Source organism: Dipodomys merriami, unplaced genomic scaffold, assembly GCF_024711535.1.
Source record: "Dipodomys merriami isolate MVZ:Mamm:240054 unplaced genomic scaffold, mDipMer1.0.p SCAF_2081, whole genome shotgun sequence".
Classification (NCBI taxonomy): Eukaryota; Metazoa; Chordata; class Mammalia; order Rodentia; family Heteromyidae; genus Dipodomys; species Dipodomys merriami.
The window spans coordinates 6,921-25,320 of record NW_027203473.1 but is presented as its reverse complement, the minus strand read 5'-3'; positions in this window follow the sequence as shown (position 1 = coordinate 25,320).

Sequence of the window (18,400 nt, the reverse complement as noted above, 5' to 3'; positions counted from 1 at the left end):
AAAGCAGAACTAAGCAAAGGGAAAAACCTCCCATGCTCCTGGATTGGGAGGATTAACATCGTGAAAATGACAATACTGTCAAAGGCTAAGTATAAATTAAATGAGATACCTATGAATATTCCAACCTCATTCTCCAATGAAATAGAACAGGCAATCCAAAAATTCATATGGAACAATAAAAGACCCCGATGTCAGTATAATTTGTGGAGGGGAAGGGGAAAAACAAGTCATTTAAATAAGGATACAGGTGGACCCGTTGCAACAATGAGAAGTACACATTCTCATGTCGAAAACGAACTTTACAACTTTGGTGGTGGGGGAGGTTTGGGTGGGGGGGGGCGGGGGAGGCTGGGAAGGGATAGGAAGGGTAAAAAAAGGAGGAGGCTACAACGCTTGATAAGAAATGTACTCACTATCTTGCCCATGTAATGGTAATCCCTCTGTACAGTATTTTCACAATAAAAAAATAAAAATATAAAAAAAGAATAAAAGACCCCGAATAGCAAAAAAAAAATCCTGAGTAGAAAGAGCAGTGCTGGAGGAAGATCAATACCAAAATTCAAACTCAACTACCATAGAAAACTCTCCTCTACTCAAACTCTACTCTACTCAAATTCTACTCTACCATAGAAATCCAAACAGCTTGTACTGGCACAAGAACCGACCTGAGGACCAATGGAATAGGACTGAAGACCCAGAAATGATCCCACCGACCTATAGCCACCTAATTTTCAGTAATTGAGCTAAAGAACTATATTGGAAAAAAGATAACCTTCTCAGTAAATGGTGTTTGCAAAATTGGTTAAACACTTGTAGAAAACTAAAACTAGATCCATATATATCACCCGCACCAGAATCAACTCCAAAATGGATCTAATATCTCAAAATAAAAGCAGACTCCCTGAAAACATTACTGAAAGGAATAGGAGAAACTTTAGGGTTCCTTGGCACAGGAACCCTAATAGAGATCCAGAAGCACAACAAATCAAAAAAAGTTTGGACAAATGGGATAGCATGAAACTGCAGAGCTTCTGCAAGGCAAAGGACATAACTAGCAAGATCAACAGAAAGCCCAAGGACTGGGAGAATATTTTCACTAGCCATACAAAGGACAAGGATCTCATATCTGAAATATACATAGAACTCAAAAAACTAAATCCCCCAACAACAAATCCTCAAAGAAACAACTGTCTGATTAACAAATGGGCTACAGACATAAAGAGAGACTTCTCTGAAGAGGAAATACGAATGGCCAATAGACATCAAGAAATACTCAACCTCTCTAGCCATTCAAGAAATGCCAATCAAGACAACGCTAAGATTCCATCCACCCCAGCTAGAATGACTATAATCAAGAAGTCTTGTAATAACAGGGAACCCTACTGCATTGATGGTGGGAGTGTAAACTTGTTCAACCACTCTGGAAAGTAGTATGGAGGTTCCTCAAAAGATTCCACATACAGCTCCCTTATGACCCAGTAATCCCACTTTTGGGCATTAACCCAAACGATCAAAGACAAGGTCATACCAAAGCTACCAGCACAGCCATGTTTATTGCAGCATTAATCACCATAGATATGGAACCAACACAGATGCCCTTCAGTAGATGAATTGATCAAGAAAAAAAGAATGATATTGCCCCATTTGTTAGGAAATAGAAAGACTTGGGAAAAATTATATTAAGTGAAGTAAGCCAGGCCCAAAGAAACATAGGTCCCATTGTTTCCCTTATTTGCAATATCTAGTATATGTCTGTGTCAATAAGAAAAGGTCAGACAAGTTGATATTAGGGAAATGAACCCCAAAATAAGTATTCAAATGTTTTTTAAAATGTGATTGTTTCTAACATATTTATAAGATGATTTCTTTGTTGCTTTGTATGTACCTCCCTCACGCTATAAACCCTGCTTTCACTGTATTTGATGTTGGTTTAATTTGTAGAGGGTAAGGGGAAAAATAAATCGTTTAACTAGGGATACAGGTAGACCCATTGCAACAATGAGATGTACAAGTCATTATGTCGAAAAACGAATTTTAAAATTTCGGTCAGGGGTGGGGGCAGGATCTGGTATGGGGGTTGGTGGGGTATGGGAAGGGATGGGAAGGGTAAACAAAGGAGGAGGCAACAATGCTTGATAAGAAATGTACTCATTATCTTGTCCAAGTAATTGTAACACCTCTGTATGGCATTTTCACAATAAAAATGTGATATATCTCTATCTATATATCTATCTATCTATAGATATAGATCTATCTATCTCTATCTATCTATCTATCTATCTATCTATCTAGATAGATAGATACATAGATACATAGATATTTACATAGATATATATAGATAGATACATACATACATATAGATAGATATAATTATATAAAATGTTATTCTATGTCTCCGTCAGAAAGAATAACATTGCCTCTTTCATTAGGAAATGGAAAGACTTGAAAAAAATTGTATTAACTGAAGTAAGCTAGGCCCAAAGAAATATACATCCCAAGGTTTCCCTTATTTGCAGTGACTAGTACATATCTAGGACAAGCAGAGAAAATCGAAGGCTATATACATAAGACCACATGAGATAATGTTAAGCAAAATGAACCCTAAGATGGGGTCAAGAGGTTTGTTTTCCTTTCTTGCAAGTGTTATTAATGTACTTACAATGCACTATGTGATTCTTTAGTTTCTATTGTACGTCCTTTCCCGATGGTATAACCTCTGTTTCCACTGGATTTTATGCTGGTGTTCTGCACCTTGTATAAACATTTTTGTAATTTGGGGAGGGGAAGGGATATTACAGAACCGCTTAAAATGGGGATGCAGGCTGACCCATTGTGACAATGAGATGTATAGGACACTATACTGAAAATGAACATTACAAGGTCAGGGTGGGGGGGCTGGATGAGTTGGGAAGGCGGGGAGGGAAGTAATAGTAGGGGGAAAATAAAGGAGGAGGTAACAATGCTTACTATGAAAAGTGCTCATTACCCTACTCATGTAACTGTAACCCTTCTGTACCCTACTCATGTAACTGTAACCCTTCTGTACATTTTTACAATAAAAAATTTAGAAAAATAAATAGTAGAAAATATGTTTATATATTATATAACATATATTTTATTATACTAGTTATATATTATAAAATATATGTATTAAAATGTTTCAGATCTACTATATATTTTACATATATATATAATATATACACATTTTATACAGATTTATTTATATACTTTATATACGCTTTATACATATATATGTAGAACTTTGGGAAGCACAGTGCCAACTGTCTGCCAGGAAACCATGCTGTGTAAAGGTCAAGCCCTCCTTTGCCATTTTTAGTGGACATTAGCACAGGTTCTTGCAAGTTTGTGTACAAAATTTCCTGGTGTTGGCTTTGGTGGATTCTGGGTATTTACAGGCTGACTTCTCCCACAATCTCCTAACCTCACATACCCACTCAAGTTGTCTGGAATTGAAAAGCTGAAAATCACTTGATTTCCTTAACTAGGGTAAAATACAAATCTATTGCCTCAGTTCACGTGGTGCATCATGCACGTAACAATGAAATGGATTTGTTGCTGTCCTCCCTGATCCTGATAGGTTACCTGGGGGAACTGGAGAAAAGCTGGATGGGATCAGGCAGGGAGGGGCATGGGAGGAGCAATGGCTGCCCACGTTGTGTTAGACACATCCCTGAAGAGCTCTGCTAGAGCCTCCAAGCAGACAGAAGGAGCAAAAGGAGCAAGCTAAAGGTGAGGTTAAGACGAACATGGGTAGCTGAGGTTGGTTCCAGTGGGACCCCATAGGGCAAGGGATACCTCCTAAATTGTCTAGTGTCCTTCTGTCCTTGGGTTTTGGGGGATCTGCTCCCAGTGTGTGCTCCACCACGGGCAAGAGGCCTGCCCCAACTTCTCTCTGCTCTTCTGCCCCTATTATAATTGAGTGGCTCAGACCTGTAGGGACTCACGCTACTCTGCCTAAAGCTCCTACTTGTCTACTCCTAATCCCAGGCATATTCTTTCTGGCCTTCTTTATTATTTGTTATCTCTAAAGAGAACCATGCTTTTTCCTCTAGGGGATAGCCATTCCTCTCTGCCCAATCAGTGGCAGGCTTTTTCCATCTGTCTGCTCACTAAGTGGAAAGGCCTGGTCTACGCAAAACGGAAACCATTTCCCTCCATGTTGCCTGCCTAGGAACCCAGTGAACACTACAGGCCTCTGCTGGACTGAATGAGGCAGGTGGAATGAAGGAGGCACCAGAGACACAAAGCTGGCACTCCTGGATTGTGTTCAGTGTAACCAGCCCCCACACTGGATGATGATTGGCCATCCATAGGGAATAGACACACAGAGCAAATCATTTCTCAATTAGGCAAATCATCTGGAAGCGGTTTTTCATTGTGTGTAATGTAATGATTTTTCACGTAATAATGTAATGATTGCTTATTCAAGTCAGTTTGGGCCTTAATTATAACATAAATTTCTGATTAATTACCAGCAGGGATACTCATCAGGTTATACAGCATTATCCCCTTCAACATTACCTTTGCTTGTAGATATTTTTGTACTTATGCCACCTGTGATTGGCAAGGTGTGTGCAGGTGAACTGATGGTTAACAGTCCATCGAGGTCCCACCTCTACAGGATACACCAAGCATTACCCTTCTGCAGACCAAATCTATAGATCACACCTATCTCTGGTATGAAGTGAGCTTCAGAGAAACAGTGGAGCCTTTTAGCAAGGCTGCTGCCAGCAAGGAAGAGCTAACAAAGCAGGCCTACTGCAGGCTCAGCATTGGCTATAATCTGGGATCCTGGATCTTGGGAGAGCTTTGTCCAATTCTCCAGGGAACTATGTCTTCCTAGTAGTCATTCGCTTGTAGCATAGCTCACCATGTTTTTAATTGAATGTCCAAAGAATGTGGCCATGAGTCTGGAGTCTGGAACTTGGTATGTTCCATGAAGAAAGGCTAGGGATCCGCGCCAGTGGACTTCCCAGATGTTGGCTTTCTGCTTCCCTTCCCTCCCCTGCCCTGTGCTGCCCTGACCTTTTCTTTCTCTTCCTTCCACTCCCTTTCTTTACTGTTCCCTTCTTTTTCTTCTTCTCCCTCTCTCCTCCCTTCCCATCTTCTCCTCTACCCCTAAACAGAAAATCAAAATTCACTAAATAATGATACCTCCTGCCCTTTCCCCAGCCCTTGACAGTTACCATTTCACTTTCTAAGAATTTTTCAATGCTAGTTACCATATGTGAGTGAAATCATACAGTAACTCAAGCTTAGTACATTGACAAAGTATCCTCAAGGCTTGTCTGTTTCAGACCTACATGACACAAGTGATGCACACATGACCCATAGGACTATGTATACATTGTGTGTGAGTATGAATTTGTATATGTGTGGCTCATTCATGGTTCATACATGGTTGTGTGTCAGTATTTATATGCGTTTGTGTGTATAAATTATTATTATGCACACATACATACCATGTGAGTGAATGCATCACCATGATTGTGGTTCGGTTATATATTCCTGTGTTTTCACATACATGTCATTATTTATGCATATTCATAGATGTATATGCAAACATGTTTGTTGTTCCAACTGAAGATTGTCAGTTAATCTTTCCTGCTGTCTCCTGCACATTGTTGGCTGCATTAATGTTTCTGCATTAGTCATAGCATTGCTGGAACAGGGACTAATTAGCTTGCTCACTTTGGGTGAAATAAATATCTCAATGTGCAGAAACTCTTAAGAAATGTAATGTTCAAACTTTGAAAGGTACTTTGCACTAAAAGGTAATAAAGCACAGAAGTGCAAAGGCAAATCACTTGAGAAATGATTTTTGAAGCTTTCTGGGAGAGGGTGAGTGTCTGAATCTCCCTCCAAGTTAACAGTGCACTCTTGGGCTGTCTCTCCTAACGACATTAGTACAAAACACACACACATGCCATCTTGGTCATTTATATCACAGTATCTTGAAATGTTTTTAGTTAGAAAATGCTTCTGTGTCTTTGGCTGAAGAACCAGAATGCTGAAAACCTATTTTATTAATTAACTAAGTTCCATAGTTCACATTTTCCTTGATTCTTTTCCACTCCAGCACCCATCTAGGTGACTACATTATGTTCAGCATCGTGCTTTCTTGATTTGACAGTCTCCTAGACTTTCCTTGCTTTTGGTAACTTTGACAGTTCGGAGGCATATTTGTCATGGGTTTTATAGCACTGCCCTCAATTAGAATTTATCCAATATTCTTGTTACAATCTGATTGAGTTTGTGTGTTGGGTAAAAAAGTCACAGCAATACTTATTTTCAGCATCCATTGTATCATGAACCCAGGGAGTCGGCGTGGTGGGGCATAACTGTAATCCCACTACTCAAGGTGCAGAGCTAGGAGGGATTCTTCTATATGTAGATAGGTTTTTCTCCCTCATTACTTAGCTATTCCATTACTTATTTCTTTGTATTTATACCTATGTATTGGAAATGCTGTGGGTTATAACCTGACATTGCTGTCTTTTTTATTTATCACTAGAAAATTCTGTCTATTGGTCAGTAGCAAGTCTGTGTATTGGGTCCTGTGTCCCACTGACTTCCTGGAGTTTTCTATTATTTTGCTAAGATCGTGTGTGTGTGTGTGTGTGTGTGTGTGTGTGTGTGTGTGTTTGTGTGTTTTGTCCCAGCCCTAGACCTAGTCATTTCTACAAGGAGTCTGGCTCTCCCCCATTAAAAAAACAGTTTGTGAAACTGTAATATGGATTTTATATGTTCTCATTGATGCCAGAAGTTATTGATTCTATTTAACTGAGACATAATTTCTATATCTTTAGGTCTATGCCTTTTTAAAATTATCATTATAATGGTGATGTACAGAAAAGCTACAGATGTATAAGTCAGGTAATGAATACATTTTTTGGACAATATCTCCCCTTCCCTTACTTTCTCTGTTTTTCTCTCCCATCTCACCAACAAATTGTATAGTTCATTTTCAACATAGTGTTCAGTGAATTTGTATGACTACTGAATTTGTATGACTTTTGTATGACATATTTTGCAAGTTGTGGGGTTTGAACTCAGGGCCTGGGCACTGTCCCTGAGTTTCTTTGTGTTCAAGGCTAGCATTCTACCACCTAATCCATAGTGCCACTTCTGGCCTTCTCTGAGTAGTTTATTGGAGAGCCTCATGGACTTGCTTGCCTGGGCTGGCTTCTTACTGTGGCCCTCACATCTCAGCCTCCTGATTAGCTAGGAGTACAGGTATGAGCCTTTGGCACCCAGCATCTATGACTGATTTTTAATGCTGGAATGGTGCTCTCTCTCTCTCTCTCTCTCTCTCTCTCTCTCTCTCTCTCTCTCTCTCTCTCTCTCTCTCTCTCTCTCTCTCTCTCTCTCTCTCTCTCTCTCTCTCTCTCACCCACCCACCCACAGACACACACACACACACACACACACACACACACACACGAGATTTCCTATGATGTAGATACTTCAGGGAAACGTATTCTAAAAATCTTTTTTTAAAATTGTGAACACACTGTACAGAGGAGTTACAATTACATGGGCAAGATAATGAATACATTTCTTATCAAGCATTGCAGTCTCCTCCTTTGTTTACCCTTCACATCCCTTCCCAGTCTCCCTCTGCCCCCCACCCAATCCTCCCCCCCACCAAAGTTATAAAGTTCGTTTTCAACATGACCACTTGTACTTCTCATTGTTGCAACGGGTCCACCTGTATCCTTAAACGACTTGTTTTTATAAGGATGTGGGCAAAGAAGAATTGAGAAGCTGTAACCATCCTGGCTGGGCTTATGGGAGAAAATACGAGATTCATGAAATGGAAAATCCTGGGAAATTTAGAGCTAGGAAGAGTGAAGCTGGCCAAACAAGGTGGCTTCCTACTGAATTTTGTAGTATTTATTTTTCCCAGTGGTTGGCAAGGGAGGGCCTCATCATCAGGGGCACTAGAGACTTTGATTCCACTCATTTATGAATGGGACATTATACATGAATCAGACGTTTTAGTCTTAAACAAATGAAGTCATGGCCCTCTGTGGCTGCATTATATTTGAAAAGCGGATTATTTGAAAACACAATCTGTGTAATTACAGAATAATAAATTATTAACTGAGAGGACTTTTTTACGGCTCTTGGTGATGTATCCTGCTATTTTTGCAATATTTTGTATGAGCATTCTAAGGTACTGTATGATTGATCTTCTTTCGAGAGTTTTCCTTCCCTCTTTCCAACTTCCTAACTTCCTAACTTTCTTCTCTTGTACTTGTTTTTGTGCCTTGAGCTGAAGAGCTGAAGGACAGTGCTCAGGCCCAGAGTTCAAGCCCCACAACCGACAAAAAGAAAAGTTTTCTGGAGAAGGATCTAAGCCTGGAGTCACAACTCTGTCAGCACGCACTGACCTCTGTCACTTGCTGACACCAGAGTGACAGGAAGCAAACAAGTATAAATTCCTCACTTAGTGCAAGCTTCAGGATCTTCATGTTCCCCTGTGCTCCCCTGCTTGCTTACATTCTGTTTTTGCCCATTTATTTACAAGTCTTGACCCAATTCTTCGTAATGGTATCTGGCAAGTCTCACATTTGGTAAGTAGGTGTTCAATCCCCATTTCTCCTGGAAGGTGCATGCCTTTGTTTAAATCTCGGAGTATTTCATTGTTCCAGTGTCTCACCTCTATGAGAAGTTCAATGGAATAGTTGTGGGGATTTTTTCTTTTCTGTTTTTTGTAAGGCATGGGGCTTGAGCTCTGGGTCTGGGCACTGTTCCCGAGCTCTTTTTGTTCAAGATTAGCACTCTACCACTTAAGCCAAAGTGCCACTTCTGTTTTTTTTCTGAGTAGTTTATTGGAGATAAGAGTCTTACCAACTATCCTGCTTGTGTTGATTTTGAACTATGATCCTCAGATCTCAGTCCCTTGAGTAGCTAGGATTATAGATGTGAGCCCTGCAACCTGCTGAAGAAGTTTTTGACTTGCAATTTGTCTGGACATTTTTGTGCACATTTGGTTTGATGTTATTTGTGGTTTTCTTCTGGCTGGAAATTTTATGCAAATATTTCACTTACTTGTGTGAGAATTGCTTTGACACATTTATTAATCACAGAATAGGGTCTGGGAAAGCAAATTCCCAGCCCTAAGCTGTGTTTTCTTGTTTCTCCATGGTTCTCTAATAATTTACCTGCACATGGTCTCTCCAGAGTGACTTTCACTCTTGTGCTGTGAGTCTTCTGTCCGCAAGATGCTTCTCACATGAAGTGCACTCTCTCCTAGTCCATGAATGTTAGCACACAGCTCCCTGTGTAAAGGCACATTGAACAACACCCTCACAGGCCTGTGACTACCTGTGTACCATTCAGAACTGCAAGGTCCATATCTTTCTAATCCAATAGACCTATTCCAGAATCGACTAAATAGCTGAAAAAGATTTAATAAACAGAATCATCAAAATTTGGCAAGAATAAACAAAAACATCACATTGCATTAGTGTAATTGGCTGGTGTGTCTGTCTCCACTACAAATTTATGAGCTACAGCCAGGATTTATACTGCACATTGGGGTGTAGCAGAATCCAATGTTTATCATTTTATAAGGACAGAAATCAAAAGATGAAACATAGAATGTCATGTGCTACTTCAGGAGAGGAAAAGAGAGAAAAGATGAATAGAAGATAGAATCACAAGGAGAAGAGCCCAGAGTCAGTATATCATCAGTCCCAGTCAACTAAGGAATGATGATTTATTGGGAGACCTGGCAGAGTTCTGCAAAAGCCGTTCTTTTTTATTATTTTAATAAGTTCTATTGTGAAAATACTGTACAGAGAGGTTACAGTTACATGAGCAAGTTAATGAGTACATTTCTTATCAAGAATTGTTGCCTCCTCCTTTTTTCCCCCTACCATCCTTTCCCTCCCACTTCCACAACTATACTCACCACTCCACCTCTGACTCCCCTCCACCTCACCCCATAAACACCTGCTGAAATTGTAAAGTTCGTATTTCAACAGTGTCTTCTACATCTCATTGTTGCAATGGGTCAACCTGTATCCCTATTTAAACATTTTGTTTTTTCCCTTCCCATTCTGAAATTATACCAGCATTAAACACAGTGAAAACAGGGGTTATACAGTGGGGAAGGGACATACAAAGCAACAAAAAACATCAGATGGTACCTTATAAATATATTAGAAAAAATAGAAAGAAAGAAAAAAATTACTTGTGTCCCTATCTTGGGGTTCATTTCGCTTAACATCATCTTAACTGGTAATATGTATATAGCTTTTGACCTTTTCTACATGTCCCAGACATATACTAGTTATTGCAAATAACTAGGTAAACCGTGGGACCTATGTTTCTTTGGGTCTGGCATACTTCACTTATTATAATTTTTTCTGTCTTTCCATTTCCTAAAAAATGGGGCAATGCCATTCGTTCTGATTTAGGTATAGAATTCCCTTATATATGTATATATATATGCATATATATGCATATATATACATACATATATGTATATTGTGTGTGTTTGTGTATCACATTTTCTTGATCCATTTATTTACTGAGGGGCATCTGGGTAGGTTCCATATCTTAGCCATGGTAAATAATGCTGTAATAAACAGTAGTGCTGGTAGATTTAGTATGGTGTTGTTTGTGATCATTTGGGTAAATGCCCAAAATTGAGATTTCTGGGTCATAGGGGAGATCTATGTGCAGTCTTTTGAGGAACCTCCATACTATTTTCCAAAGTGATTGAACAAGTTTATACTCCCACCAACAATACAGTAGGGTTCCCTTTTGGCCACATCTCCTCCAGCATCAGTTGTTATTAGAGTTCTTGATTATAGCCATTCCAACTGGGGTGAGGTGGTATCTCAATGTTATTTTGATATGCATTTCTTTTATGGCTAGAGAGGTTGAGCATTTCTTCATTTGTCTATTGGCCATTCTTCTTCACATAATAACAAAAGCACAAATAAACACAAAAATGAAGGATCCACACTTAAAACTGGTACCAATTTTAAAACAAAACTAGACAACAACCAAAGGCTGAGTTGGGGACTAACGGGTCCCCAGTACATCCCTACCAGAACTCTGTGCTGTTCTCATTCAGCAAGCTGAATCCAGAGTCTGCTGAATGAGCCTGCCATGCTCACCCAGAACTTCCCAACCTCAGAAAACATAGAACAGAAAACACACCAAAGTAAACTAGACAGACAAGTGGCCACAAAGACAAAATCAATTCTCAGTGAATGAGACGACATCCCACCACCATTCACTTACCAGGGGACTTGAACCCCACTCCCCTCCACTCACCTCTGGAGGATTTTTTTTAGATTCTTGCAAACATTGACCTAGGGGCCTTCCAAAGTGGAGGAGAATTCCCAGTCATCTTGGGGCAAGGGAAAAATGTCCCTAGCAGTGGTCCCCTAAGACTGACAGATTCTCCCCCATGCTCAGACCCCCTGAGCCAAGGCCTGAGGCTGAGATCTAACTGGGGCCACTTGCAGGTGGTCAGTGGCAGTTTCATCATTGACAAAAAAGCAAGTTACCAAAGCAGAACCAGCAGTTTTTGTTTTTGTTTTAAACGAAGTAGGACAAAGTCTAGGGGTGTCTCAGGAGTAGACTCACTTTGCCCCATATTTTTCCTGTAAAATAAATCCAATTACAAATATGGCAAGCAAAAGCAAAAGCACAATGAGACACAGACAGACATGATTATACACAGAATGAGGAGGGATACCCAAACCAAAAGTTACTTTTTAAGCAAGCTCCCATCCAACTAGGACTGCTAGGACTGGTGGAATTGAGGGGTCCAGGCGTCCCTGGACCTCCTCAGCCGTAGCGGACTCTGCTGAGTCCAGCCTCACCCTACTTTTGGCCTCACTCTGGCGCCTTCTCTACCTAGGTTGCCCGCATTTACCTCGAGGCTTTTCTCGGAACTTCTCTCCAACATCCAAGTGCTCACACACTGTCCTACCAGTCAAGGACTTCAATCCCCCTCAGGTTGGAGTGGCTAAGAGCTCTATACTGGACAAGCCCCCATTAAATGTAGTAGGAAGACCCACTACTCAGGGCAGGCAAGCCCACCTAATCTTCCGGAGTGACAGACTCCACCACAACAAAGTTGTTAATAAGGAAGAAACTTTATTGAGGTTCCTACATTCCTACACTGACCAGCCAGGGCCTCAGCACAGGCTCAGGAGCTGATACTGTGACCCCGAGGGGCCCCCATTCTTTGGTTTTTAAAGACAAAATCCCTAAGGTCAAGCCTGGTCAAGCACAGGTGACCAATGGTATCGTAACACACACAAAGGATTATATGGTCATACCAGACCACACACAGTTGGGTAATAGGTCGAGTTTACTGTAAGCATGTGCAAAAGGCAGGGTTTACCATAAAGCATGTGGTGTCACCAGTTGATGCCAGATTGTAACCTATCTGTTTTATGGGTCAGTCCTTAACTGAACAATCAAGGTGGGTTAGGTTGTTAAGGGGAGAGGGACCTAGAGGCATTCTTTCCATTCCAAGAACTGGGCTAGTTGGAGCCAAGGTCAAGTTAACCTTGTTTAGAGGGTTTTTTTTCTCTAAAATCCCTAAAACAAAGGCAAAGCCAGGAAAGAAGCTGTACCAGCTCGAGTCTCCTCTCAGGGCATACTTCAGTATATATGTGAGAATAAAAGTAGAAAACTTGAAGGGATAGGTGGGGTTGGCGTAAGGGAAGGAAGAAAAGTGGAAAGTTTGACAATGATCCAGATGTGTTGTACATTGAAGTGTACATACACTCTATTCAACATACATACATACATACATACATACACTCTATTCAACACTGACATGATGAAGCAAAACCCTTTTGGACTACTAGCTGAAGATTAAAAATGTTTTGTTTTAATATTAACAGACCAGAAGCATAAACCTTTAAAGATAAATAAGAGGATAGCATTGACATATTGGTGAGGATGTGCTCTTTTCAATACAAAATTTAATAAGTGTCAAGTCTGCTGCAAATGTAAATTTTATTTGCCAATTCTTTTTGCAAATTGCTTAAAATATAAAGAACCAAATTCCAATATCCCTTCACTTCCAAAAAAATCTTATAGATCTTTACGTTTCTCAGTTGTTTCTAAATATCTTAATGTAATGCACTATTGGAACTAATTTCATTCCACATTTAAATTTAAATTTAAAATCATTAAAGTCTTTTAAAAGCCTCTCACTCCGGCACAGGTATGGATAAAGAACTGATGTGGTCAGAAGCAGAATTATTCAGAAGACTGTAAATGGATGCTTACCTAGTTTCCTCTCTGCTGGATCATAGAATACAAACTGTCCTAATTGAAAAAAGTTAGCCTTCCCAGGTTTTCTGCATATAAATACTCCATCAACATTTTGTTATTAGAGGATTATTCATGATTAGCTATATGTTGATTGATAATGACTGAGCATGAGAGAAAGGTGAGGGAAAACCATCTACACTTCAGTGAGGTTCTGACTTGTGTTTCACAAAGTGTTATGAAAGCTCTCCATGAGAAATCTAGCAGCTGCATTTCTAAAAAGTCCTTGTGTGCTTACACTTTCTGATACTGTCTCAATTCAAGTACTTCTCCTTGGAGTTCCATACTATTCAATGATGCTGTATGAGCTCCTTGTTTTGCAGACCGGTCTTGGTGATAAAATTTGTGCTTTTCAAAATTGCTCTCCCTATTCCATCCACAAAATGTGGACAAAAATTATCTGAAAAAAATTGTATCTGTTGATAGTGCATATACTTTTATTTTTCATTACAAACATAGAATGTAGTAAAAATTTTCATAGCAATTACTCTGCACTAGTTTGTGGGCAGATTCTAATGTAAATAATATGCTGTGTTCACGTAGAGAATTTGACTATCCAAATTTTAATATGCCTGTGGTCCTAAAACCAATACCCTACTGATATTGAGTGACAAATACAACTTCCTATAAGTATAGAAGTTTTCATTGTATCTTTTTAATATATATTTTTATTGTAAAGATACTGTATGGAGGGGATACAGTTACATTAGTAAGGTAATGAGTACATTTCTTTATTTTTCCTCTATTGTCGTTCATGGGGCTTGAACTCTGGGCCAGAACGCTGTCCTCAGCTCTTCAGCTCAAGGATAGCACTCTACCACTTGAGCTACAATGCCACTTCCTGTTTTTTTGGTGGTTTATTGGAGATAAGAATTTCTCAGGGACTGGGAAGGTGGCTCAGTGGTAGAGTGCTTGCCTTGCATGCATGAGGCCCTGGGTTCGATTCCTCAGCACCACATAAGCAAAAAGAAAAAAGCCAGAATTTCTCGGATTTCCTGCCCGGTCTGGTTTTAAATCCCGATCCTCAGATCTCAGCCTCCTGAGTAGCTAGGATTAGAGGCCTGAGCCACCTGTGCCCAGCATGAGTACATTTCTTATTGAGCACCCTCTCCTTTGTTTTCCCCCTACCATCCCTTCTCTTCACACCTCCCCAACGTATCCCTCCACCCCCTCTTTGATAGAGTGTCTTGTACATATCATTGTTACAATGGGTCAACCTGTATCCTTTCCTCACATCTTAAATGAAGAAATGCTGGCTTGATTTATGCTGATTCTACTTGTGTAGACACATGTAAAATCACTCACCAAGTCCAAGAGCACATCATTTTTTGTCAGTTGGTATAGTTGTGTTCTACACATTTATTGACAGGTTACAAATTATTCTCAAACTTTAATACATTAAAAATACTTTCTTCTTTTCTTATTTTCTTGGCCAGGAAATCAGCCAGACCTCAGTCAGCATTTCTCTCATAGGACTTTTCACATGGGTTGGTTAAATGTTGATCTGAGGTCCAGTCTTCTGAGGACTCACTCATCTGCTTAGGAATTGATGCTGTCTGTTGGAAAAGAGCTCAAGGAAGGATGCCATTTAGAGCCTTATAACTTTATTTTTTTATTGTGAGAATACTGTACAGAGGAGTTACAATTACATGGGCAATATAACGAGTACATTTCTTATCAAGCATTGTTGGCTCCTCTTTCTTTCCCCTTCCCATCCCTTCCCATCTTCCTCCTACACCCGGTCATCCCTCGACCCACCAAAGTTGTAAAGTTCATTTTTCGACAAAACAACATTGAGATTCCACCTCACCCCAGTTAGAATGGTTATAATAAAGAACTCTAATAACAACAGATGCTGGAGGGGATGTGGACAGAAGTGAATCTTTCTACATTGTTGGTGGGAGTGTAAACTTGTTCAAACACTTTGGAAAGCAGTATGGAGGTTCCTCAAAAGACTCCACATAGAGCTCCCCTATGACCCAGCAATCCCACTTTTGAGCATTTACCCAAATGATCACAAACAAGACCATACTAAAACTACCAGCACAACTATGTTTATTGCAGCATTATTTACCATAGCTAAGATAGGGAACCAACCCAGATACCCCTCAGTAGATGAATGGATCAAGAAAATATGGTATATATACACAATGGAATTCTATGCCTCCATCAGAAAGAATGGCATCGCCCCATTTGTTAGGAAATGGTAAGACTTGGAAAAAAATTATATTAAGTGAAGTAAGCCAGGCCCAAAGAAACATAGGTCCCATGGTTTCCCTTATTTGCAATAACTAGTATATGTCTGAGTCAAGCAGAAAAGGTCAGATAAGTTGATGTTAGGGGAATGAATCCCAAGATAAGTATTCAAATGTTTTTTTGCCTTTCATGAAATTGTTTTTAACATTTTTATAAGATGATTTCTATGTTGCTTTGTATGTTCCTCCCCCACGGTATAACCCCTGCTTTCACTGTATTGATGTAGGTATAATTTGTGGAGGGGAAGGGAAAAAACAAATCGTTTAACTTGGGATATAGGTGGACCCATTCCAACAATGAGATATATAACTTTATTCTTTACAAGGGTATTTTCCTGCTACTTTGGTTGTTGAGAGTGTCTATAAGAGCAAGCATTCTGTAGGGAGCTGGGAGACACCATATGTTCTTTACTTACTGATTCCTAAGTGACTTGTACTGCATTTTGCAAGTCGAATCTGTCAAAACCTACCAGTTTTAAGAGATAAGAGGAGTGGTAAAAGAACTCATGGAGACAAATACATTTTCAACATATTTTGTTCCAAGCATTCCATCTAAGGCATAGTCAACAACTAGTGAAACTTGCGTTGGCTGTAAATATGTGTCTTTCTCCATGTGTGCATGTATACATGTGTATATGTATGTGTGAATTTGTGTGTATAGTAACATACATGTGTACATATATAAGGGCATATACACACATATATGCATATATAAATAAATATACATATGCAAATATATGTACATATATATAAATCAGTGTTCAGTGATTTAATCAATAGTTCCCAGCACATTGTCATTCTCTCAAAGTATACATGATAAACTGCTCTGAGGAGCTGTGCTCTATGATGGGTATCCTTTGTTCTCACTTGCCCCATTACCTTGTTTTTCATCCCTGTGAACAACTTCGGTCTACTTACCATAGGATAGCTTTGTTTTCATTACATGTAGTTACTTACTGATAATCAAAGAAAAAGGTTGTTTGTAAAAGAAAAAGAACTTTTACGTCACAAGTTAAAATATCTTATCTATCCCAATGATTCCTATGAGATAAAATTTATAATAGAAGAAAAGTAAAAAGGAATTCCTAGATCTGTTGTTTTGCCATTTAGAATGGCAAAGAATAAAATCACATCACTCTTATAATTCTTAAAAAATGCAAGGGAAACTGTTGGTCCCTATCATGTTCCCACAAAACCAGTGAATTCTGAAGGATAATAGACCAGCAGAAATTCTAAGTAGCAGACATGGAGCATGAAAGAGAAAGACCATGAATGGAAAGGGTGAACGAGAGAAGTACAATAATACTGAAAGTACATAACAGATAAACAAGTGCTGTATGAGAATATTGATACTGCTATCTTTAGACTTTACATGTACATTTGAAAGTATTTGATGTATGATAACCAATCAACATAAAATATAAAATGATTTTGATAAAAAATAAAAATGATGAGTCCCTGCCTGGTTTTAGGATGAGGGTTATGATGGCTTCATAGAATGTGTTCGGTAGTGAACTTTCTCTTTCAATTTCATTGAACAGTTGGAGGAGTATTGGTGTGAGCTCTGCTTTGAAGGCCTTGTAGAATTCTGCTGTAAAACCATCTGGTCCTAGACTTTTCTTAGATGAGAGGTCTCTTATTGCTGTTTCTATTTTCAATGCTTGATATGGGCCTGGAAAGACTTGGAAAAAATTATATTAAGTGAAGTAAGCCAAGCCCAAAGAAACATAGGACCCATGGTTTCCCTCATTTGCAATAGTTAGTATATGTAATGTATAAGTCAAGCAGAAAAGGTCAGATAAGGTGATGTTAGGAAAATGAACCCTAAGATATGTATTTAAATGTTTTTTTTTCTTTCATACATTTGTTTCTAACTCATTTATATGATTATTTCTTTGTTGCTTTGTATGTCCCTCCCCCACAGTATAACCCATGCTTTCACTGTATTTGATGTTGGTATAATTTGTGGAGGGGAAGGGGAAAAACAAGTCATTTAAATAAGGATACAGGTGGACCCATTGCAACAATGAGAAGTACAAGTTGTCATGTTGAAAACGAACTTTACAACTTTGATGGGGGGGGTGGGGGGGAGGATTCGATGGGGGGGAGGCTTGGAAGGGATGGGAAGGGGAAATAAAGGAGGAGGCTACAATGCTTGATAAGAAATGTACTCATTATCTTGCCCATGTAACTGTAACCCCTCTGTACAGTTTTTTCACAATAAAAAAATAAAAAATAAATGAAAATAAAAATGACTCAGAAGAAATTATAAGTGCAAATACAATCTTCCCAGAAGAAATCTCTCAGAGACTTTGAGAAATCTCTCATGATTTTGAAGAGGATAAAGTGGCTGAAGTTAGTATAAATTTAGAAGTATGACAATTCACAAAAATATAAAAAGATATTCATATATTTCATTATATAACTCAAAGCAGAAAGCAAATGTTGTTTAGATGATTTTTTAAAACACAGTCTTTCAGGAGCTGGGAAGGTGGCTCAATGGTAGAGTGTTTGTCTTGCATGCATGAGGCCCTGGGTTTGGTTCCTCAGCACTACAGAAGTAGAAAAAGATGAAGGCTCAAATGGTAGTGCTAGCCTTGAGCTGAGGGACAGCACCCAGACCCCAGAATTCATGCCCCATGACCAACAAAATAAAAATCAACAAAACAATGCTGGGTGCCGGTGGCTCGACTGTAATCCTAGCTATGCAGGAGGCTGAGTTCTGAGAATCACAGTTGAAAGCCAGTCCGGGCAGGAAAGTCCGTGAGACTTTATCTCTAATAAACCACTAGAAAACCAGAAGT